At 37.5% G+C, this 22,432-nt stretch overlaps 1 protein-coding gene across 1 annotated transcript in view; it reads right to left on the minus strand.

Annotated features, from left to right (window-relative positions):
- Positions 1-22,432, minus strand: part of LINGO2 (leucine rich repeat and Ig domain containing 2) — a 1,164,902-nt gene that overhangs the window by 472,890 nt on the left and 669,580 nt on the right. Inside the window, exon 6 of the mRNA XM_087444704.1 lies at positions 14,098-14,209. The gene's annotated coding sequence lies outside the window, so the exon portion shown is untranslated. The remainder of the gene's footprint in view (positions 1-14,097; positions 14,210-22,432) is intronic.

The following is a 22,432-nucleotide window of genomic DNA, read 5'->3' on the forward strand; positions in this document are numbered from 1 at the left end:
GGCTGTTTCTATTTTGATGGGTGGGTGGTGGGGCAGGCTTCAGGTTGGGTTTGCTGTAATGTGTACAGCTGTTGTCAGCTAGTTTTTGGGTGGGGCAGGCCTCTGGCAAGAACCGGCTGATGGGCAGGGCAGGCCCCATGCATGGCAGTGCACAATTGTTTCAGGTTTGGAAAGTGGGGCAGATTCCCTGTGTGGTTGTTTGTGATGGCTGGCAGCACAAGTCTGCCACAGGCCCACAAGGCCGTTGCAGGTTTACACAGCTGCTGGAGGTCCACAGGGCTGCTGTGGGCTTGCTCGTGGGTGGTACCAGTCCCTGGGGTGGGCTGCCTGCTGCCTGGTTGCAGTTGATTGCCTTGGGTGCTCTAGTGAGTGGGGTAGACCCCTGCGCTATCAGGCTAGAGGGAAGATTCCAAAGGAGCTTGCCAGCCTCTGTGTCAGCATGACCAAACCAGGTCACAATAATGGCTGCTTCCAGTGTCTCCATTCCTGGGGGATGGGCCCAGCCACCTCCTGCCTCTCTGGGATGCGTTCTGACCTTAGTAAGTGAGTCTTCTTTACAAACGGACTGTACACTTTTCTGTCTGGTGTTTTTGTGCTAGTTTCCAGATTGAGTAAGTTTGTTCATGAGCCCTTCAAAAGCAAGTTTTTCTTTCTCTGTAGTTCTATAGTTTTCCTGAGTTTATTCCCCATTGTTTTTTACAGCCAGCAAAGCCAAATATTACGAGATCTCACCTCTCTTGGCTGGATCTAAAGGCTGGGGTGCCTAATATGGATCTGGAAACTCCTGCCTCCGGGAAAAGCTCTGTACCATTGAGATCACTCCTGGTTGGCCCTGAAGTGCTGTAGCTAGGGTGTGTTTATTTTCTCCATGGATTTGTTTCTCTGCCTCTTGTCTGTGTTGTCCCTTGTTGTGGAGGTTCTTCTTATCCAATTTCCAGATCTCTCTCAGAGGCAATTATTCCACAGGTAGTTGTAGTTTTATTGTATCCATGGGAGGAGGTGAGTTCAGGATCCTCCTATGCCGCCATCTTCCAAGCTCCCTCCTGTCCCTTTTCGTCTTAACTTCAATTTTATTAAAAATTAATTTAAAGTATAATGAATTAAAAAAAAAATCCAAAGGGTAAAAGTGCTTAGATACCATTGCAACTACAACATAATCCTAAACATGTGAGCACAAATCCACTCCTACTTCTCCTTCCTCGTGGCTGTCTTCTTTTTATTCCCCCTAACACCAAGAGAAATCTACAGTCTGCCACAAGTATTTGATTCGCTTTTATAACAACATAAAATGATAGAAGATAGTACTGAAAATTGAAGTTGATTCTAAAAGAATACAAATCAAAATAATGTTCCAGATGGGCATTTGGAAACATATTACACAATATCGAAATAATAAGACAACTCTTGATCTGCCTCAGTCGGAGCCTAAAGTGCTAGACAAGCAATCTCCACAACTTCAATGTTCTCCCCCCAAACACTCATCCTCACTGTTGGTTATTTGGGAGATTTCTGGAAAATGGTGTGTCTCAGCCCTGTAGGGTATTTTACATTTATATTTATTCTGTCAAAGACAGTAACATGTTTCATGTCAAATAAAGTTCTCCTGACTTAGGCTGTGCACATACCCTTTTTTCTTCATTTAGAATGACTAAAAACTAAAAAAAAAATACTAAAAAGGAAGATTGGAATCTTAAAGCTTGCAAAACAATTGCTCTAACGGGTATTAAATGTTTGACAATGGTATCCTGAAATAGTCAGTTCCTGTGAGCTGATGCATCAGCTGGTGCGACATCAGCACAGCTTCTGAATCAGTGTTGTTAGTGTTTCCATTTGGGGTGGAGGGGAGAGAAGGCATGGGGATAGTTTATGAGAGTCTGATAGAGACAAGGATTAGCAAAAACATCATGATCCAAAGCCAAGTGGTTGAAGTAGCAATTCCTGATTGTATTTGTTCAAGATTCTCAGGCAAGAAAAAGTAAACGGTATGAGGTCCGTGACATTACAGTGACTGCGACAGCTCTACTTATTCAACTTATTTAATTTTCTCAACCATTCTGTAAGTGAGATGTCAACAGTCCATTTCATATATGAAGAAACTAAGGCTCAAGAGAAGAAGTAACTTGGTTTAAGGTTACAGAGCCAATACTGGTGGAGCCAGGATATGAAGTTTGATCAGTCTGCTTCTGAAACCTGTGTTCATTCTTTTCCAAAGTTATCCTTAATCTTAATACTTATGTTTATATTTATCTTTGCTTTACCTTAGTCCTAACCCATGCCACCTTCTTATCATAGAATCAGAGAAACTGAGTGGACCTCCCAGAGAACCTAACGCTATCCATTACTGCATGTGCAAAGAGAGAACAACTACATAGCTGCCATTATTATTGTCAGAAATCATTCCAGGGTCCCCAGAGTGATATTATTCTTTCTGCATAAATAAAACAGAATTATTACAGATAACGTGGTTTCAATAATGTTTTTGGAATGAGCAAAACAAAAACTAATGCCCTTATTTTCATTTCGTGATCAGTAAAAGGGGTCACATGTTGCACTGACATTCATCATGCTCTAAGCAAAAAATCGTATACCCGAGTTTTCCACAGCATCTCACTTTTAACAGAAATCAAGCACACATGGTGCATGAACAAAGACAATAAATAGGCAAAAAATGGAATTGCAGCTTTCTGTCACCTTTCTCTTTAACCATTATTAGACTGGTCTAAAAATTCCCATCAATTGTATATAAATGACTTTTTCATTTTGTGTTGTTATTTATTGGAAGCATTAAAGCTTATCATAACTCTTGCTCAGACTGATAGAATATTAGAGCTGGAAATTTCTTTAGCTATCTTCTATTCTAATTACTTCCCCCCACCACTCTATGTACAAAGAATTGGAGGCTTAATGAACTTACGTGGATTCACAGAGTAATTTGGTTGTGAGGAGCAAAAAAGAGCAGAAATTAAGTTCAATGCATTTTTCCAAAGGGCTGTATATTCTGTACTAAAAATTGGAAAATTGTCTATCCTAGGATTTCTAAGCCATCTCAGGGACACCTCAATGAGTGATACCATCTGTTTGCTTCGATCTTAAGTTTTGCAAGACAGCATATGTCTGAAAATTGTGGGAACCACATGAAGGGCTGGATACTGTGGAAGAAGCCTAGGGTAAGAAGATGACATTTTAGGTTGGAGACCACATGTTCTAGTTTGCCAAGGACAGTTCTAGTTTACACTGTTATCCCCCTGCAATTATTAATAGTGCCCTTTTCACTATCAAGGATTTCCTGGTTTAGATAACAAATTTTATGATCACAGAAATTTTAGGACAAGTAAATATTACCTCTAGTCTTTGTCATGAGAGCCTATAATTCCTTGCCTAGCTATGCAATATTCCTTATTAAAGAAAAATGTCATTATGAAGTATAGCTTAACAGTTACTTTCAACATAATGTGAAGTAATTTATCAAATTCTTTTTATCTGCCACCTAAAATATAATTGATGTATTAAGAGTGTGAGAGGGCAGAGCAAAAGACTGGATTATAGGGCAAAAAGAACATTGAAAAAAGGGATAAAAAGTGAAAATGAGGAAAACACTCACGTATCTTCCAATTTTGCCTACGGATAGTCTGGATTATAAGTAAATTAGTAGTTCTCTTTACCACAGAGCAAAGGACCAAGTTACATGAATTAAATAGAAGGGATTTAGCCTTGGAAGTTAGGAGAGAACGGTCTGTAGAAAAGTCATCTGAACTGCCATAAATTAAAAACCATGGACTTTAACTTGCACAAACATATGTGCATGTGTGTACTTACATGTGTGTAGATGTGTGAAAAAACACACTTGATACAGCTTCAGTGAAGGGGAGGAAGCCAAGATGAGCTAACAGAGAGTTTTAGAATTCAATATTAAAAATGAAATGAAGGAAATATATAGTGGTTTAATGATTTGGTTAAGTCTATGTTAGCTATTTTAATTGAGTACACTTGGCAGGAAAAAAATCTCAATGGAATTTATAAATTTAAAGTAACTTTTATTCACTCCTTCCTGTCATAATAAAGATTATTATTTTTTTGTTTATTTGAAGTTACAGGAAATGAGCTTGTTTTCATCTTAATGTACTTCACATTATGCGTCTATAAAGAGAGAATCCATCAGTGATATATTATCAAGAATGTTGCTATGAATTTTCCAGATCAATACCTTGCTATGGTTTTCCACAGAATTCATCAAGATAAAACATTTGCTTAACACTTAAGATTGGGAAGAAGGTGTCATTCTGTCCAGGGAAACTTATTTTACCTCACAATCCTAGTAGTTTATGTCATGAACCCTGATTTCATAACACAGTGTTTAGATCTTTTTTTCCTTGTAATTAAATAAGCAAAAAAATTCTATATACCATACAATCTAAGCTTTAGAATGACTGGAATAAATTCTATTCCAATTTTACAATATAACAGTTCTTTTTCTTTTTTCTACCATGAAAATGATAATAATAAAATCAGAAGGGCTTTTCCATGTTCAGTTTTCTTGAAGAATATACACAGATTAACATAAAATAAATCTAAGTTTTATGTTTTAGCTATTTGGATGAATGGCCATTTGAATTTTCTCTTTTTAATAACTCCCACTAACAGATGCTTTTCATTTGCTTTACATGACTATTATGTCCAGTGATTTTTGTTTCTGAAGCATATGTTAAAGATACAGTTCATTCTATGTAAAACTAATTATAAGTGTTCTTGTTTCGAAAGCCATGTTTGTGGAAGAAGTCTCTAAATGACATCTAGGGGCTAATCTTGTAGATTTGATCTATCAACAAAAATAACTTCAACTTAGTTGACTTTTAACCTCTGCTCTTTCCCCCTTCAATCATACATTACAGTAGCAAACAATGTAGTAGGAATAACGTTGACATGAAGACCTTACTGATTCTGCCTTCCCTATGATGACAGGTCTATAATATATTTTTCAGTCATTGGAATTCTTCTATGTCAACGCTGAAATCATATCCAAAACAAACCATAATTCCTTCAACATCATAACATGCACTCTTTCGTCCAAAAGTGAGGTTATAACACTGTTTCATGTTTGAACAAAGTACTGATTAAAACTAGAAAACTAGAATGAAATTTAAGTAAATAATATCTTTACTTTATATATATATATATATATATATATATGTACACACACTTTTTTTTAATGAGTAGAAATTCACTGATCTACTGGAACCTTTTTTAAAAAGGCTAATTCAACAAAGTTCTTACTGGCCTCATATAATACAAAGACGAGTCATGTAGCAAATTAGTCTTTTCCTTTGAAATGGCAATATTGTATTACATTCAAAGAGCATTTGGAGCAAATCATTAAAAACATATCATCAGGAAGATGGTGGACTAGGAAGCTACAAGCCCTTATTCCCCTACAGTGAAAAAAACAACAATAACTATATATTGATTAAAATAACTTTATAGGAGATCTGGAAACTAGTCAATGATCTACAACAACCAAGCAAATGCCCAATCAGGAAAAGACATATTCAAAATAGTAGGAAATTTTGTGGTGTTTCTACTTACCCTTGTCCCATTCTCTCTCCTGAGCAGTGCTGCACAATCAGGAGGAAGCGGCCCATGTCTAGTTCTCTCCTTGGGCCAGAAAGAGCAGGGTAGAACATATTTGCAATGTTCTAACCTTTCTGTGCACTGACAAGGAACTGATTTCTGTTTGACATGACTTGGAGCTCAGACAGAGAAAGAGCAGCACAGTTTTGATCTCAGGCTGGAAGCCATGTAAAGCAGGGGCAGGCATGTAAAGCAGGGGCAGCCATGTAAAGCAGGGGCAGGCATGTAAAGCAGGGGCAGGCATGTAAAGCAGGGGAAGCCATGTAAAGCAGGGGCAGGCATGTGAAGCAGGGGCAGGCATGTAAAGCAGGGGCAGGCATGTAAAGCAGGGGCAGGCATGTAAAGCAGGGGCAGGCATGTAAAGCAGGGGCAGGCATGTAAAGCAGGGGCAGGCATGTAAAGCAGGGGCAGGCATGTAAAGCAGGGGCAGCCATGTAAAGCAGGGGCAGCCATGTAAAGCAGGGGCAGCCATGTAAAGCAGGGGCAGGCATGTAAAGCAGGGGCAGGCATGTAAAGCAGGGGCAGGCATGTAAAGCAGGGGCAGCCATGTAAAGCAGGGGCAGGCATGTAAAGCAGGGGCAGGCATGTAAAGCAGGGGAAGCCATGTAAAGCAGGGGCAGGCATGTGAAGCAGGGGCAGGCATGTGAAGCAGGGGCAGGCATGTGAAGCAGGGGCAGGCATGTAAAGCAGGGGCAGGCATGTAAAGCAGGGGCAGGCATGTAAAGCAGGGGAAGCCATGTAAAGCAGGGGCAGGCATGTGAAGCAGGGGCAGGCATGTGAAGCAGGGGCAGCCATGTAAAGCAGGGGCAGGCATGTAAAGCAGGGGCAGGCATGTAAAGCAGGGGCAGGCATGTAAAGCAGGGGCAGGCATGTAAAGCAGGGGCAGGCATGTAAAGCAGGGGCAGGCATGTAAAGCAGGGGCAGGCATGTAAAGCAGGGGCAGGCATGTAAAGCAGGGGCAGGCATGTAAAGCAGGGGCAGCCATGTAAAGCAGGGGCAGGCATGTAAAGCAGGGGCAGGCATGTAAAGCAGGGGCAGCCATGTAAAGCAGGGGCAGGCATGTAAAGCAGGGGCAGGCATGTAAAGCAGGGGCAGGCATGTAAAGCAGGGGCAGCCATGTAAAGCAGGGGCAGCCATGTAAAGCAGGGGCAGGCATGTAAAGCAGGGGCAGGCATGTAAAGCAGGGGCAGGCATGTAAAGCAGGGGCAGGCATGTAAAGCAGGGGCAGGCATGTAAAGCAGGGGCAGGCATGTAAAGCAGGGGCAGGCATGTAAAGCAGGGGCAGGCATGTAAAGCAGGGGCAGGCATGTAAAGCAGGGGCAGGCATGTAAAGCAGGGGCAGGCATGTAAAGCAGGGGCAGGCATGTAAAGCAGGGGCAGGCATGTGAAAGCTGGAGGGGCACTGCAAATCCATAGAAACATGGAGGTAAGAGATAACAGAAGAATACAACAGAACATCTAACACACTGAGAAGAAGCTCGAGTAAGACTCTTGGGGAAATTAAGACTTTAAGAGTAGCTGTGAGTGACATCAGTAAGATGGTAAACTAGGAAGCTTCAGGCTCTCATTCACCCACAGAAATATTACGTAAACTAAGATAGCTTTGAGGGTGCTCTGGAAACAAATCAAAGATCTACATTGTGGATGGGCTAGTGAAGGGGAGAAAGTATACACAAATGTCCAGGCAGGACACATGCCCAGAAAAGGCCTGAGAAGGCCTAAGCCTTTATACTGGGCTTATTAGTGATGGTGTTCCCCTGCACGGAGCCAGTCTGTAAAGACTGGGAGAATTGGCTGCTTTTCCAAATGCCCAATTTTCAACAAAAGATCAGAAAGCATTTAAAGAAATGGAAATATGGCCCATTAAAAGGGACAAAATAAATCTACAGAAACTGTCCCTGAAGAAACACATGCATCAGACTTACTGGACAAGACTTTGAAACAACTGTCTTAAATATGCTATAGGAGCTAAAGGAAAATTTGGAGAAAGAACTCAAGGAAGTTAGAAAAATGACATATGAACAGAATGAAAATATAAAAAAAGAGATAGAAATTATAAAAAAGAACCAAAAAGAAATTCTGGAGCTGAAAAGTACAACTGGATTTAAATATTCACTAGTTGGGTTCAACAGCAGGCTCAAACACATGGAAAAAAGAATCTGTGAACAGGAAGATGTTATTTTAAATTATTGAGCTGGGGGAGCAAAGTACAGAGCCTATGGGACTTATGGGACACACATAAGTGTGCTAAGACCAGTATACGCATCATGGAAGTCTCAAAAGGAGAAGGGGGGGGGCAAAGAGATTATGTTAAAAAATAATGGCTGAATGCTTCCCAAATTTGAGGAAATACATAGATCTACAAATCCAAGAGGCTCAATGAACTCCAAAGAGGTAACCTAGGGCCGGCCCTGTGGCTTGGTGGTTAAGCGCGCGCGCTGCGATGCTGGCGGCCCGGGTTCGGATCCCAGGTGCGCATCGAGGCACCACTTCTCTGTCCATCCCGAGGCCGAGTCCCACATACAGCAACTAGAAGGGTGTGCAGCTGTGACATACAACTATCTACTGGGGCTTTGGGGGCAAAAAAAAAAAAAAAAAGAGGTAACCTAAAGAGATCCACACTAAGAAACATTATAATGAAATTGTTAAAAGTGAAAAACAAAGAATCTTGAAAGCAGCAAGAGAAAAACAATGCATCACATACAAGGGATTCCATTAGATTATTAGCACATTTCTCAGCAGTAACTTTGCAGGCCAGAAAGCAGTAGGATGATGTACTTAAAGTGCTGAAAGAAAAAAAAAGAACTGTCAACATAAATTCTGTATTTGGCAACACTATCCTTAAAAATGAGAAAACAATTAAGATATTCCCAGATAGACAAAAGCTATGAGAGGTCATTGCTGCTAGATTTTCCCTACAAGAAATATTAAAGGGAGTTCTTTACATTGAAATGAAAAGATGTTTTACAGTAACACAAAGTCATATGAAAATATAAAGTTCTCTGGTAAAAGTAAATATACAGACAAATATAAATAGTATTATTGTAATTTTGGTTTGTAATTTCACTATTTTCTATAGGATTTAAAAGACAAATTCATAAAAAATAATTATAAATCTATGTTAATGGGTACAGTCTATATATATAAAGGGAGAGTAAATCTATAAAGGAGTAGAGTGTTTGTATGTGATTGAAGTTGGTATATGGAAAAATTATGAAGATGAATGGTGATGACTGTTGCACAACAATGTGAACGTATTTACTACCACAGAACTGTACACTTAAAAATCTTTAAATTTAAAATGGTAAAAATGGTAAACTTTATATTGCATATATTTCATTACAATAAAAAATGCATTCGGATCTAGCTAATTTTTTTTTCTCCAGTTTTATTGAGATATAATTGACATAGAGCACTGTATAGGTTTAAGGTGTACAGCATAATGACTTGACTCACATACATTGTGAAATGATTGCCACAATAAGTTTACTTAACATCCATCATCTCATACAGATACAGATCTATATTTATATATATATTTTTTCCTTGTGATGAGAATTCTTAGGATCTAGTCTCTTGACAACTTTCAAATATACCATCCAGTAGTGTTAACTATAGTCATCATGTTGCACATTACATCCCGAGTACTGATTTATCTTAAAACTGGAAGTTTGTACTCTTTGACCCCCTTTATTCTATTCCTCTACTTCTCTTCTCTGGTAACCACCCATCTGATCTAGCTAATTTCTGATAATATGGTTTCATTTAAAAAAATGCCACTTGAAAACATAATATCAAATTATATACATCTAAATTTTCTCAATAGCATATCAGCCAAGCTCTCACATTGTTTGGAAACTAATAGTACTGGAAGCAAATGAACCATTACACAGCCCACTAGAGAAAACGCCTGGGAAAGTGATGGACCTGTCACACTTGCTGCACGGGTAAGAGCCCGACACCCTCTGTCAAAATCATGCTGCCCTACCGGATCATTTTCATGCCTATTGCCCATGTGCCAGCCCTAGTTTCAAATCACTGGACAAATAATTAGTTTTCCCAACACAGAAATGGAGTGTGTAATCACTCTCATGCAACAAACTTTAATCATGACCATTCAGCTGTAATTCTACTGTCACAAGATTGGTTTGTACCCAATGAAACAAGATAAAATGGATAGATTGCAATGCATTAAATAGCTAATTGGAAAGTAAGAGTTGAGTAAAATTGATAAGTTGAATTTTAAGTTGAATGAGATTGCCAGGCTTGCACAAGTTTAATAATATAAGTTCTTATATAATTTTTAATTTTCCTACATAAAGGGGAATTTTAGGTCCCTTTAGACTGAATGTTCATTCAGTGGAGGTTAATAAAGTCACCACCTTTTTTAATATCTCCTCTAAATTTCCATTTGCCTTTTCTTTTTTTTTTTTTTGTGAGAAAGATCAGCCCTGAGCTAACATCCGTGCTAATCCTCCTCTTTTTGCTGAGGAAGATCGGCTCTGAGCTAACTTCTATTGCCGATCCTCCTCCTTTTTTTTCCCCAAAGCCCCAGTAGATAGTTGTATGTCATAGCTGCACATCCTTCTAGTTGCTGTATGTGGGACGCGGCCTCAGCATGGCTGGAGAAGCGGTGCATCGGTGCGCGCCCGGGATCCGAACCCGGCTGCCAGCAGCGGAGCATGCGCACTTAACTGCTAAGCCATGGGGCCGGCCCTCCATTTGCCTTTTAATTTGGGGGTACCTAGGGAATTGTTGATCTGGGATAGCAATACCACCTTTATCAGTCATCATGGAAATATTAATTAAAACCACAATGGGATACTACAACACATCCACCAGTCTGTTAAATAAAAATCCCTAATAATTACCAAGAGTTGGTAAAAATGTGAACCAACTAGAACTCTTCTACTCTGCTAGTAGGGATGTAAATTAGGACAACCATTTAGGGAAGGTAGCAGTATCTGCTAAAAATGAACATATAAGCCACATATTAGCAATTGTACATCCAACAGAAATGTGCACATACACGCCCCAAAAGACACATATAAGAATGTAAGAGCCACAAACTGGGGATGGAATAGATTACAGCACTGAAAATTAAATCACTGCTACACACGGAAATCTCACATAAATAATATTGAGACCAAGAGGCCACACAACAAAATAAATAGAAACTCTATTATTCCATTTGTATAAAACATGAAATAATGCTTAGTATTTGAATCCAGGAAAGTGGTCACCTTATGGAGGATTGGGATTTATGACTTAGAGAGAAAAAAGCACTCTCAATTATGTTGGTTGTATTCTATTTCCTAATCTGAATAGTTATTACAGAGGTTGGTGGACTTTGTGACAATTTATTGAGCTGTTCACTTACTATTTGTGATTTGTGCACTATTCTTAAGTATATTTCAATAAAAATCTTTAGTTAACCAATAATAAGTGATTATTTTATGTGCAAAAAAATAGAAGAGATTTAAATAGAAAAATAAAAGTCACTTTATTATTCCACTGGTGCATTGACTTCAAGTCTTTTTTTTCTATGTATGCATTCACACACAGACCATTACTCAGCATTGATAATTTTTCTAGGTTAACACAATTTATCAAAATTGTTTAAGGAACACAAGAAAATCTGAATAGACCAAGATTCTATAGTCTAGAAGCATGAAGCATTAAAAAGAAAACCAAAAAGCTATCAGATCCAAAATAATCTTTTGTCTTGGTTTATCACCAGATTTTCCTAACTTTTAAATAACAGGAAATTCCCATCCAATATAAAAAAAAAAACTTCAGATCTTAGCAAACAAATTCTGGAGTGGTAAAAACCCTTTCCATTTCTTTCTTGAACAAGATTTTTTTCCTCTTGTGATTCTTTGATTAGTGCTTCTTTTTATTTATTCTTTTTCTCTTTTTTCATTAACTATTACCTACATGTTTGATTTCTATTTTCCATATTGATCATTTTTTTCTCTCATCATTTACATTGTTTGTCCTTGTTCTCTGCATTCTAGGAGTTGTTCAGTTTGCTTTCCACAAATTTGATTACAGTATTTGTTGCCTCCAAAGGCAGATTTAATTCTTCTGTTAAATTTTCTGTTTCCTTTCAATCCTTTGAGTTTCAACTTTTTCAATCTCTTTCAGCTAAGTCAATCAATGCATATTGATGACAAACAAGTTTCTAAAATATTCTTTTGGTTTCTGTATTAACTCATTGTTCTACATATGCTTTACCACTGAGGCTTTCATTTCCCATGTTAAAGTAATCCTTATCCAGATCCTGTGTGACTTTCATGGCATTGTTGCTATTGTTTGTTTACTAATCTGAGAATGTGATAAAATCTATTGAAGGGTAGTGACTTTCAACAAACAAATCATAAGATTGACCCTTAGCCCTTGGTCCTACTGCTAACTTGGTTTTTAGCAGAAAGCATCTAGGCTTCACAGTTGACAAGTAGATTGTGAACAACCTTGGGACCAAATTCCAATGAGTATTAGGCATTCAAATAAAGCAACTCCACTTGAATGTTGGTGAATCATCTTTTCTCCCCACTCTGCGGTCCTCTGATCTTGATCTGATGGACTACTGCACACGCGCACACACACACACACACACACACACAGTACTACTAACTCTATCTCCATCCTCGCCACATCTACACTGCCTGTTGGGACCGTCTCTCTCTCTCCTTGGATGCAATGCATTTCTCTAAGTCCTTCATTCCTCCCTGCCCTTTTCAGAGGAAGCAGGAGAGAAAATCTTCAAATTAATATAAATATAAAGGCATTGATTGAAGAGAGGTGCCCAGGTATGACTGCTTAACTTTCTGAGTGATACAAATCTTGGATATCTGAGTCAGGGGGCAGAAAGTCAGTGAGGAGCACAGAGTCTCTCTATATTAGTTAAGGCCGTGGGTTTGCTTTACTGCAGACTGTGAATTTCAATTTAGCAATGCGGAGTCTTCTCAAAAGCTTATAATAGATAGGCTGCACATCTCAGTTTTGAATGTTGTCATAAATTTTCATCTTTCTCTGTGCCCTTATAGCCACTTTAAGCTGCATCAAGCACTGTTAAGCTGGTAGAACTTTAGATCAACAACGACAACTATTTCTGACATCTTAAACTGTGATAAAAAACCACTCCATCAGCATCATTTAGAGAAAAATTCAATCTCTCTCTAATATTTACTCACAACGACGTTATTCCTGAACATCTGTGCAATATTACTTTGACACAGATGGTAAAATAGTTATTAATAAAATAGCATATGTAAATATTTGGATGCATTTCATAGAACTGAGAATGCCACAAAACCATCTCACAAAGTAAATTTTCATTGCTGACTTAGTGTGCATTTTACTTTGCACCAAAAGTGCTGCAATTTTCTTTGGTAGTTTTTGAAATGAACAAGCAACATTTATTTTCAGGCCCCTTCAATGTAGTGGGGAGATGAGTTCATTTTCATTTCACAGCTGGCCAAAATCCACTTTTGTTTCTTAGAATTATACAAGGTCCACATACTGCTTGGGAACTGACAAGGCCCAGTCTTCTAAATACAACTTAACTTCTCTTTTCAAAGAATAAACAAAATGAAAAGAGAGGAGAAAAAAAACATGTCTAGAGAAAATCTTTCAACAATATATTACTCAAAATATAAGTAATGATCCCTACCTTGTCTTCCACAGAGAATATGCGAATACTAAGCAAAACTACTTACTCATTTATTATTTTATAAACTATAAGGCCTTATATAAACACACAGCTATTATATTCTAAGTAATAATCATTTGGGAAATAGTGTGGCATCTCAGCTAAAAAAAGGTTGGCATTTATTAGATACTCAATGAACGTTTGTTGACTTTATGAATAAATACCAGAATAGAAACTCTGGCATCAGACAGAGCTACCCTCAAACAACTGTCTCAGGGAGCAGGGTGAGATTTAAAGGCAAGTCACATAATCTTTCAACAGCACAGTTTCTTCATCTATAAAATGAGAGTAATAATAGCTTCTAACTTTTTAAGGGCTTTTGTGAGAATTCAATAAAATAATGCAGTAAATTATTTAGTATTTATTACTTGGCACGTGGAAAGTATGCAATAAATATTAGTCACATCTTTAAGCTCTTTTTCTATGCTAAGGAAACTACTAGATTGTTTCTATGCAATTTCTTACATAATTCTTAGGAAAACAGAAAGATAACTAGTATAATCTCCATTTGAAAATAAGGAAAGTAAGACTGAATGAAAGGCAACTTCTTCAAGTCATATAGCCACTTTAAATCCATGTCTGTCTATAACAGAATTGGTGACTTTTCCCGCCGAATACCACCTCCCTAATGTCTTCTAAGTAATGAGAATAAATTTCATAGGCTACATTTTAGAAGTGCTCTCATTTTTGTTTGTAAACTGTGAGGGTCTTTGCATAAAAACAATGTCAACAGATTTAATGACACATAGAAAACATACCCATGGGTCACCTTTTTCCACTTGGCAGTTTGACTTGTTGGGCTCCTCATGCTGGTGGTGGCCACTGTCAGTGTTCTTCTCTGAGCCCCTTCTCATAACCCTGCATCAAAGGCTGCCAACAACAACAACAAAAGTATATAAAAAGACTATACAAGGATTTCACGTATTAATGACCACAACAATAATAATTCAAATTTACGTAGCATGTTCCATAAAAGCTTTTAAAGGAACACAATTGAGATTAACCCACTTCACATGTTTGGGGTTTTGCATCTTGAAATCAAGTATATTTGTCATGTTTATCTAGGAATTCTCAGAACATGACAAAGTATCTACCACCCAGGCATTCATTACATTACTTTCGTTTTCATTAAATAGATGAATGAATGAAACTATGTTCAAACACATTCATATAGTTGAAGATTTCAACCTTTAACTCCAGAAGGCAAAGTGGTGTTTTGTACAATATAATTGTTTGCTGAGAAGGAGAAAACAGACCTGAAGGAGAAAGTATTTTTGCTATGTCAATAAACCTGCCATTTCAAAGGTTAAAAATTTGACAATGTGTCAACACGCAGTCACAGATTACTCCTTGTGGCTTCAGTATTTAATAATTATTAGATAAATCTGAAAATCTATTATTGAAAATGGTTGTGATCTACTTAGGCAGGAAAATTTAAATACAATCAATTAAAAGCTTGAATCTACTTTTGGAGTAATTGTAAAGTTGAAAAGGGGAAATGGAATGTTCTTTTTAGAATTAGAATAAGACTTTTCCATTGTCCTGATGACTCTTCCTTCTTAAGCTACTTCACAACTCCACCTTAACTCTCTTCTGCAATCCACAAAAAGAGGGATGGATAAAGGAGAGAGAGGAAGATAAGATGACAAAAACAGTAAAACGTATTCTAGCATAGTTTTCATTAACTCAAAATAAGTGTAATGACGTGAAATGCTTTCTTAAAATAATTAGAATGACAATCACTTTCCAGAAAACTTCACACTTGTATGCCAGAATTTCTGCTTGACATTGCTACTTGTGTGACCAATAATAGTAGTGATAATTATTATTTTGCTGCTTACAATGTGTCAGGAACTGTTCTCATCATTCTAAAGGAATTATCTAATTTAATATTTACAACAACCCTGTAAGGTTGGTCTATTTATCTTCCTTATTTTTAAAGATGAGAAAACTGACACATAGTTCAAGTAAATTATTCAAGATCCACTGCTAGTAATCAATAGAGGAGGATTTGAACCTTTGCCAGAGCCCATTCTCTTCTCCTCCAAGGTTTATAATATCTTTCAAACTTGATCCAGATTGGAACTCTTGATTTTCCCCATGTGCTTTCTTAGGTCTTCCCCCACTTCCTAGGAAATTGATACCCCTGCTTTGTATTCAAGCCAAAAACGGGTTGATCTTCCTTAGTAACTTCCTTTGCCATGATGATTATGTACCCTAAACGTAGTTTGAACACATACCGCTCTCCTTTCACCAGTTGAAGCCTCCATTATCTGTCATCTAGATACAGAAAAGACTTCTACCCACTGATCCCACTCATGACCCCTTCTACAATCCATTGCTCACACCCTGGCCAGGGTAAACTTTTTATAGCATAAATCATCACTTTACCACCCTACTTAAAATTCTTCGATGGCTTTCTATTGCACTGGAATAAAATTTAGTTATCTTTTTGTGACTTACAAGCTCTGACATGACCTGGCTATAGTCTACCTCTCAAATATTATGTTATACAGCGCTCCCTCACTTCTATTGGGCTCCCGCACATTCTTCTCCTGATATGCCATGGTCTTCAGCACCTAAAGACTTTGCTTTTCAGGAAATCAAGCCTGGAATGCTCTGCAATTGGATCCTTTTCATGCCTCAGGTCTCAGTTCAAAAGTCACTTTCTCCAAGTTTTTTCCTGACACCCCAAAGTGTTCACCCTCTCATCACAACCTACAATCATATTTTTAATTTACTTGTTTAATTGTCTATTATCTCCCTTCCCCACTGGAATGTGGGATCTATGTGGACAGAAATCCAATTACTAATAAGTAGCACTTAAAAATTTCTGCTTAATGAATATAAGGATGAATGACTAGATTTTCTTTCTTAACAAGAAGTACAGTCAAGACCACAACTGTATGCATTATTTTACATTACTTTCTCAAAGTGTCCCAACTGTAACACTCTCATGGCATTAGTGAGCAATATCTGATTTACATATACTATTAATTTTGGATTTGCATATGAATTTTTGTGAATATGCGTAGGTCAGGGTCAAATATTTAGAGGCTCTTAAGTCTTTTGCCTCCTTTCGATAGCTCTGACCAATAACAAGCCAAAACGGAAACCAGTAACTGTCAAACAGTATGGAAGTAAGCTTGCCCAAGGAGGCCCCAGCATTTCTATTACAGGGCATATACTTTGGTTTTATTCACACAAAACAATAACCTATAAAGATTCTATTAGTTTAAGTAGCAGCAATTTTTTTTCCCTAGATGAATTTTTCTGCTACAATATGTGTAACCTCACTCAGCTTTGTTTCTGTATTGATTGTGTGTGTGTGTGTATGGTTTGGTTTAAAACACTGCTTCTCAAATCTAAAGTCTCTGTGAGTTACATGGTATTTACATGCACATTAACAAAACTGCAGATTTTTGATTCAGTGGGTCTAGGGCAAGGCTCAAGAGTCTGTATTTATCACAAGCTTAGGTTATGATGTTCCGTTGACCACACCTTGGGTAACAAGAATTCAGACAATAGGCAGCAGTTCCAGATGATTTCAAAATGGTACTTGAGTAATTCATGGAGTGTGTGTGTGCGTGTGTGTTTTCCATTTGCAAAAATGTTATTATAACTACAACAAATGACATTGTTTTAAACTTACATTTTCCTTTATCAAAAAAGTGTCATTACTGTGAGATCAACAATACTAAGTAAGCAGCAAATGTTACATGCTTCTGCTCTTATTTATTTTGTAATTTGTCAATAATTTTGAATAAAGACTTTCCTTGCTTGGAAAATAAGTGTGTATCTTGATGTCACCTCGTGCAGGCTGCCTTGAATTTAATAATACATAACAAAATAAATGAAATATTGGCTTTTTGTCACTGGCTAATAAGATTTTAGGTAATTTTTGCTTTCTTCTGTACTTTTTCTGTATTTCCAATATCTTTTACCTTAAAAATTTTAGCTACCATTTATTAAGTCTCACAATACACCATGCTAAGTATGTGTGTTGATATAATTTCATCAGCATATATATGTGATATTGTTTCATTTAATTCATAAATTTATAAAATTAATATTAATAATAACGGTTATAATTTTTAGGCACTTACTAATGACCAGGCACTGTGTTAATGTTTTGCATGTGTTAATTCCTTTAATTCTCATTTTAAAAAATAAGCTATTAATATGCTGAGTTTCTAGGTGAAGAAATTAGTTCAAGATTATATGGTTTAAAAGTAGCAAAACTGAGATTCAAATTCAGGTATGCTAGACCTTATCTTTATAATCAGGGAAAATTAAATACTTTTTTTGATGAGGAAGATCTGCCCTTAACTAACATCTGTTGCCAATCTTCCTCTTTTTTTTTTTTTTTTCCTTGAGGAAGATTAGCCCTGAGCTAACATCTCTGCCAGTCTTCCTCTGTTTTGTATATTGGTCGCTGCCTCAGCATGGCTGACGAATGGTGTAGGTCCACACCTGGGATCTGAACCCGCAAACCTGGGCTGCTAAAGTAGAGCACACGGAACTTTAAACACTATGCCAGGGGACTGGCCCAAAAGATTAATATTTTTTTGAAGAATCAAGTCAATATCTTCCCCTAATGGAAGATATTTTAGGCAGCCAATAGTATTACAAGAGAAAACATAGGACTCAACCTCTATATTATGTAGTTTATTAAAAAAATATTTATGGTGGCTGGCCCTGTGGTGTAGTGGTTAAGTTCAGGGTGCTCTGCTTCAGCAGCTCGGGTTCATGGGTTTGGATCCCAGGTGCGGACCTATGCCACTTGTCAGCCATGCTGTGGCGGTGACCCATATACAAAATAGAGGAAGACTGGCACAGATGTTATCTCAGGGCTAATTTTCCCAAGCAAAAAAAAAAGAGGAAGATTGGCAACAGCTGTTAGCTCAAGGTGACTCTTCCTCAGCAAAACAAAAAAGCATTTGTCAAAATAAGAATTATTTGCAAAAGCACAGGAAAAGTCTTTGCAAATTCTACAGAGTACTGATTCTAGTCTTTGTTTCCAAAATTTAAGAAAAGATCATTTCATTGCTAAATGTTACTTGGAATTATTACTGATGAAGATCTTTCTGAAAGCACATGTTTCATCACTGTTGAAATGACAGAAGGAAAATAAATGGATCTTGAAAGAAATAAATTTTTAAGAAAGATGGACCTATGTAACAAGAATATGCTTATTTCTGATATTTTCAGCCAAATTTCTAAATACCAAATATTCCATAAGCATTTCTCCAAATTCTATTAAAGAAATAGTCATCATTGGTCATACCTACAATCACCATTTGTCCATTATGAGTACCATTACTGAGGCATGTCTTACTTAACTATTGGAAACATACACACACACACACACACACACACACAAACATATATGTGCATATAAGAGAATTTTTTGGAATCATAACTCTATTATATTTCAGGAAAAAACTTAATAGGGGTGCTTCTGAAACAAATTTCAACCTCCATAATAATAAATTTCTCTTATCTAGCTTGATAGATTATGTGCTGTCATGATTTCATATTAAGTTCACTTAAATGTCCAGAGTTGATATTATAATTATTGTAGTTTAGTAATGGTTTCATTTAGATTCAATACCAAATCAAGAACTTTTAACAACACAGGAAAAGTACAGTCTCCGCCCAATAGGTTAATATCGCTTCTTTCTGAAAGGCGTTTAGCAAGAACTGGCCAGTTTTCATTTTCTTCATTACTTCTGAGAGCTAACCTGTCATTTTCTTTGCCTGCATCTCCAAATACTCTCTTCAAACACTTCTTTAAAAAGAAAGAATTAAATGGCTCCACAATATAAGGCATCTTAACTCTCGTTAATTTTCCACATCACCTATTCAGAAACATTTATTCTTTTCAAAAGCAGATGGGGAAACATTTAGGAAATTTCTGGTGCAGGACCCAAGTCTAAGGGTAAAAACAACAATGGTTTAGATAAATGTCAGATAGGAGCAAAGAGAAAAATAAATTGTATATAGAAGTGTGTGTGGAGGGGATGAAGATGGTTCAATATTGAGAGGGAAAGTATTGCCAGGAGGAAGAATCCAAGAATTTAATACCCAAGGGTAATGCCTTTCTGGAATATCTGACCGCCTCCCACTTGGTTTCTTAGATTTCAGCCTCTTTTCTATTCAGTCTACTCTGAAAATGTTTCCACACTTTCTAACCAATTTCCTTACTTTATTTTAATTTTTTTAGTATCCAAACTCTTATTTCAGGCCTTGACGTTCTTCTATAATCTACAATTTGAAAGAGGGTAGATAGGTGGTCTTTCCTGCAGAAACAAAGGATTTTGCTGCCTCTCCGTAGCTGTGGCTCCCACCTCCTCTTGCCTCTGTTACTGCCACCGATTCTAAACTGAGTCATCTGCGTACACAACGACAGCCTTGCCTCCTCTCCCTACACCAAGTCCTTCACCAATCTCACCAGATTAAATGCTCTAAATCAAAGCTAGAGTCCCGTCAATCATCTTTCAAAACGTTTCAAAGGTGGCCCATTCCCTATAGAATACGGGGGGAGAAGGAGGAGAATAGAGCCCTATTTCTAATTCCTTAGCTTGGGCTTAAAGTCTCCAACTGTTTTTACTCTACCTTTTCAGACTCACTTCCTACGTGCAAATGCAGAAGTGCATTGCAAACTGTAAAGATCTTCACAAACGTGAGTAATTTCATTCTCAGAATAAATCAGTGCAATAATTATTATTTGTATCCATATTTTGAATTGAGACCATTGAAACACAGAGATGTTGTAACTACCCTAAGCATTTAGTTAAGCCAATAAATAGTAAAAACCAGATCTGAATTTTCTACCTCCAGAGCCCATACACCCACAAAAACTTATTTGTCCCTCAAATTGCACGATTGACCACTTTTTGAATACTTTATTTTCCTTCTTCTGAATACAGATTTGTGTCTTTATTTCTGTTCAGAAGAGTATTCTTCTTAGCCTCTTTATTTCCATATATTTATCATCTTCCACAGCCCAGATCAAATGCTAAGTCCCTCTGTTAACTTGAGTTCAATGCCTTCTCCCTTCTCTGTATAAGTTATTAATGTACTTTTCTTACAGTATTTTCTATTTACTGCCATTTTTAAGTCATTCATGTTCCATCTATTTCTCTTGTTCATTTATAAGCTCTTTCTGGGCCAGAGCCATATTTTAGTTCGTCTTTGCAGTCACTGTATTCAGCTCAATGCCTTGTGTATAGTAGGTGTGAAATAAAGAAAGAAAGGGATTCCTCCTTTTTTTTTTTTTTTTTTTGGGGAAGGTAGAGAAGTGTTGTTGGATTGAGATTGCAGGTCCACCAGAGGTTATGAAGATCAGTCAGTCACAGTTTAAGGAAGATTTCCTACCTAGCCCATGCTACTTTGTTCCACGATAAGTCCGTCATCTGGTGGTAGCCACCTACATTCCAGATACACTACGTAAGAAGATTTAACCAGCTTCAAATTCTGGCTCTACATTTCAAAACCTAAAAGTTGCAAAGTATCCAAATCTCATTTTAGCTGTACAAGTTTAGGACAAGTAGATTCATTTAATATAAAACAAGTTTTCTTAGTTTAAGATTGTTTCTCCTTAAACATATTATCACCATTAGTCCAGATCTCCAACACCAGAGAGAACCTTGGTGATATTCCTATCTCCAAAAAAATGGACTATCTGTTGATAAAGTGCTTTTTGTGTACTTCAGGCATTTTGGAAATAGCTTTTGGATCAAACTAAATGAGTTCCAGGATAAATAAAGAAACTGAGACATTGCAGACGGCACTCAACAAGATATTGGTGCGACAGCTAGAAAGACACAGTGTGACCCTCTGCAATTGCTGTTTTGTATTGAGTGCAGGGTCTAATCAAATGAGTTCCATCATGGAAACTGTGTCTCAATGAAATCTGTATTAAACCTAAATATGAGCTTTGACTGCTGCTTTAGTGAAATAAAAAAAAGAGATAAAAGACAAACTATAACTGGAATGGTAGTTTGAGTCACATTCAGACCTCAAAATAACTGTTAAATATGTACTTTCTATTCTAATCAAGGTGAGAAGTGAAAGAATATTCATACTACACAAGTTGCCTCGCTGCGAACATTATTTCAAATACACTGAGGGCCGGCCCTGTGGCTTGGTGGTTAAGTGCGCGCGCTGCGATGCTGGCGGCCCTGGTTCGGATCCCGGGTGCGCATCAAGGCACCACTTCTCTGTCCATCCTGAGGCCGAGTCCCACATACAGCAACTAGAAGGGTGTGCAGCTATGACATACAACTATCTACTGGGGCTTTGGGGGCAAAAAATAAAATAAATAAAAATCAAATACACTGAAACATGACGTTATTTATTTTAAAACCTCTGGCGCATTTTGGAGTTTGATTCATTTTCTAACACTATCAAAGCTGTAGTTCATTAAATTACACCTGTTTCATATAAGGCACCCCTAATACCTACTGTTAATCTAAAAAGATTGGGGGGGCAAGGATTTATTTTAGATATATCCTGTTTTTCCTCATGTAGATCAGTGCAGACAGCCTCCTAAAGAAATAAATTGTTTTGTTGCTATAGGAAAAGCTTTGGATTTTGGTAAGTTAGGGAAGAAGAAAGAACCACCCTAGGTAACAGGCTATCTAACTCTATCTAAAGCCTGGGCAATTAATCAGGGGGTCCAGTGTCAGCAGTGGCTTCTAATAGCATGATCTTTCCTAAAATGTTCTTCATTCACCTGAGTGAGGTGAGCGGGAATTGCTGAGCAAGGTTTGGCTGTCATCCATTTAGGTGTAGCTTAGTGACAGATAATCACACTATCTTCAAGTCATAAGTGATTCAAATCATCCAGGTGATCTCCTACTCAATATGGGGATACTGGCTTTTGTTGGCAAAGGGCCCACAATACAGCTCCATTGGCATCGACAAGAGAGTTGAACTATTGGATAAGTATTGAGTTATTGGATAGGTATGTTTATATACAGTGGAAGTCAGCTTTCTTGAACCTGTCACACGCTGGTCCAAGTTTTGCCCTTTAGAATTATTCAGAAAATATAGAATCCTAGTTTCACATGGCAGCTCTTCAAATAA

This window comes from Ceratotherium simum, chromosome 20, assembly GCF_057802395.1.
Source record: "Ceratotherium simum simum isolate JZ-2026a chromosome 20, ASM5780239v1, whole genome shotgun sequence".
In the NCBI taxonomy this organism is placed as follows: Eukaryota; Metazoa; Chordata; class Mammalia; order Perissodactyla; family Rhinocerotidae; genus Ceratotherium; species Ceratotherium simum.